The sequence below is a fragment of the Oncorhynchus gorbuscha genome, linkage group LG03 (assembly GCF_021184085.1).
Source record: "Oncorhynchus gorbuscha isolate QuinsamMale2020 ecotype Even-year linkage group LG03, OgorEven_v1.0, whole genome shotgun sequence".
Classification (NCBI taxonomy): domain Eukaryota; kingdom Metazoa; phylum Chordata; class Actinopteri; order Salmoniformes; family Salmonidae; genus Oncorhynchus; species Oncorhynchus gorbuscha.
This window is the reverse complement of record NC_060175.1, coordinates 2,894,724-2,897,535: the sequence shown is the minus strand read 5'-3', so window position 1 is coordinate 2,897,535 and position 2,812 is coordinate 2,894,724. Positions and strand designations below refer to the sequence as shown.

At 44.8% G+C, this 2,812-nt stretch overlaps 1 protein-coding gene across 5 annotated transcripts in view; it reads left to right on the top strand.

The window, feature by feature from the left end:
• Positions 1–759: 759 nt before the first annotated feature.
• The window catches only part of LOC124018304 (phosphatase and actin regulator 3-like), a 101,608-nt gene continuing 99,555 nt past the window's right edge, over positions 760–2,812 (top strand). For 4 of the 5 annotated variants that reach the window (XM_046333605.1, XM_046333599.1, XM_046333579.1 and 1 more), the window contains exon 1: positions 760–1,259. The gene's annotated coding sequence lies outside the window, so the exon portion shown is untranslated. The remainder of the gene's footprint in view (positions 1,260–2,812) is intronic. The other variant, XM_046333585.1, reaches the window with a different exon arrangement.

Here is a 2,812-nt window from a genome sequence, read left to right as displayed (position 1 = left end):
CTGTAGTGTACTATACTATACTATAGTGTACTATACTATAGTGTACTATACTGTAGTATACTATACTATAGTGTACTATACTATAGTGTACTATACTACTATACTAGAGAGTCTAGAAAACCAAAACAATGAATGATGATATAGTAACTCACTGTACAGCACATACTTAAATGGAAGTGTCATATCAAATAAAATGTTATTTGTCACATACACATGGTTAGCAGATGTTATTGCGAGTGTAGCAAAAATGATTGTGCTTCTAGTTCCCGACAGTGCAGTAATATCTAACAAGTAAATGAACAATTCCCCAACAACTACCTAATACACACAAATCTAAAGGGGTGAATGAGAATATGTACATATAAATATATGGATGTGCGATGACCGAGCGGCATAGACAAGATGCAGTAGATGGTATAGAGTACAGTATATACAGTGGGGAGAACAAGTATTTGATACACTGCTGATTTTGCAGGTTTTCCTACTTACAAAGCATGTAGAGGTCTGTAATTTTTTAAATCATAGGTACACTTCAACTGTGAGAGACAAGAATCCAGAAAATCACATTGTATGATTTTTAAATAATGAATTTGCATTTTATTCAAATATGTCAAATGTTATTATTATGTCAAAACTCAGTTTTGGATGTATCTTAAATCTAATGGATGTTGACTGGCATCTGGGCCATGTGGCTGAGAGGGGCGGGGCAGGCAGACAGATCGGAGCAGCAGTAGGCTTGTAGTAGGTTGTTGGGGGGGATGATGTAGCAGACTGCGTTACGCGGTGGAATAAACAGCCTCGTCTTCTTGGGACTGACTGATTCTGCTGAGTACGTTGGCTCTGTTGGCTCTGTGACGAGGGTCCTCTGACTGCCCTCTCCGTTCATTTCTTCCTGTGACGACGGTAGAGGATTCACTCAGTCCTCCGACTACCCTCTGCTCCTCTCCGATCCTCTCCTCCCTTGACGAGGGTACAGGATTAACTCAGTCCTCTGACTGCCCTCTCCTCCTCTACATTCCTCTCTTTTCCTCTTCTCTGTTCCTCTCTTTCTGTGACGAGGGTACAGGATTTAATTATTATTATTATTTATTTTTTAACGTTTATTTAACTAGTCAAGTCTTAAAGAACAAATTCTTATTTTCAATGACGGCCTAGGAACAGTGGGTTAACTGCCTCGTTCAGGATTTACTCAGTCCTCTGACTACAGACGAGACCCTGTCCTCGTCTATTCATTGGACTGATTGGAAGGTACAGTAAATGTAGGTATATGAGTGCTTACTGTGTGTAATGTCTTGTCTAGGTTAGGTGGTTGGATTGTAAAGATGTGTTAAGTAGCCAGTCTGGCCGGGCCAGGGAATGCATTGCAGTGTGTGTTTATCATATCTCAGTGGGAGAAGGAGTGAGAGGGAGAGAGAAGGGAGAGGGAGAGGGAGGTGGGAGAGGGATGTGGGAGAGGGAGAGAGAGAGATGAGAGGGTGGGAGACAGGGACAGGGACAGGGAGAAGGAGGGAGAGAGAGAGAGAGTGAGCGAGGGAGAGAGAAGGGAGAGGGAGAGGGAGGTGGGAGAGGGATGTGGGAGAGGGAGAGAGAGATGAGAGGGTGGGAGACAGGGACAGGGACAGGGAGGAGGGAGAGGACAGGGACAGGGGGAGGAGGGAGGTGGGAGAGATGTGGGAGAGAGAGAGAGAGAGAGAGAGAGGAGAGAGAGAGAGAGAGAGAGAGAGAGAGAGAGAGAGAGAGAGAGAGAGAGAGAGAGAGAGAGAGAGAGAGAGAGAGAGAGAGAGAGAGAGAGAGAGAGAGAGAGAGAGAGAGAGAGAGAGAGAGAGAGAGAGAGAGAGAGAGAGAGAGAGAGAGAGAGAGAGAGAGAGAGAGAGGAGGAGAGGTAAGAGAGAGAGAGAGAGAGAGAGAGAGAGAGAGAGAGAGATCTAAATGAGTCCCACGAGGCTGATTCAGTGTAATGCGCTTGTCAGTGGAGATAATGTGATAACTGCAAAATAGTGAAAGTGTGTGTTGTTTCTGTCGCTGTCTGTGTGTGTGTTGTTTTTGTCGCTGTCAGTCTGTGTGGGTTGTTTGTGTTTGCATGATATTGCTGTAAACTGCAAAGTAGTCTGGGTAATGCTGGCCTATGAAATAGGCCTAGGTATATTTACATGTCACAGGCCTGTCATTCCAGTCAGACAACAGACATCTTCCTTCCTCTACTGAAACCCAACAGGCAGACATTTTCCTTCCTCTAGTGAAACTCAACAGTCAGACATCTTCCTTCCTCTACTGAAACCCAACAGTCAGACATCTTCCTTCCTCTACTGAAACCCAAGAAGATGTACTGTTATGATAACCCCAGTCAGACATCTTCTTGGGTTTCAGTAGAGGAAGGAAGATGTACTGTTATGATAACCCCAGTCAGACATCTTCCTTCCTCTACTGAAACCCAACAGTCAGACATCTTCCTTCCTCTACTGAAACCCAACAGACAGACCTCTTCCTCTACTGAAACCCAACAGTCAGACATCTTCCTTCCTCCACTGAAACCCAACAGACAGACCTCTTCCTCTACTGAAACCCAACAGTCAGACATCATCCTTCCTCCACTGAAACCCAACAGTCAGACGTCTTCCTTCCTCTACTGACACCCAACAGTCAGAAATCTTCCTCTACTGAAACCCAACAGTCAGAAATCTTCATTCCTCTACTGAAACCCAAAAGTCAGACATCTCCCTTCCTCCACTGAAACCCAACAGACAGACCTCTTCCTCTACTGAAACCCAACAGTCAGACATCTTCCTTCCTCTACTGAAACCCAACAGTAAGA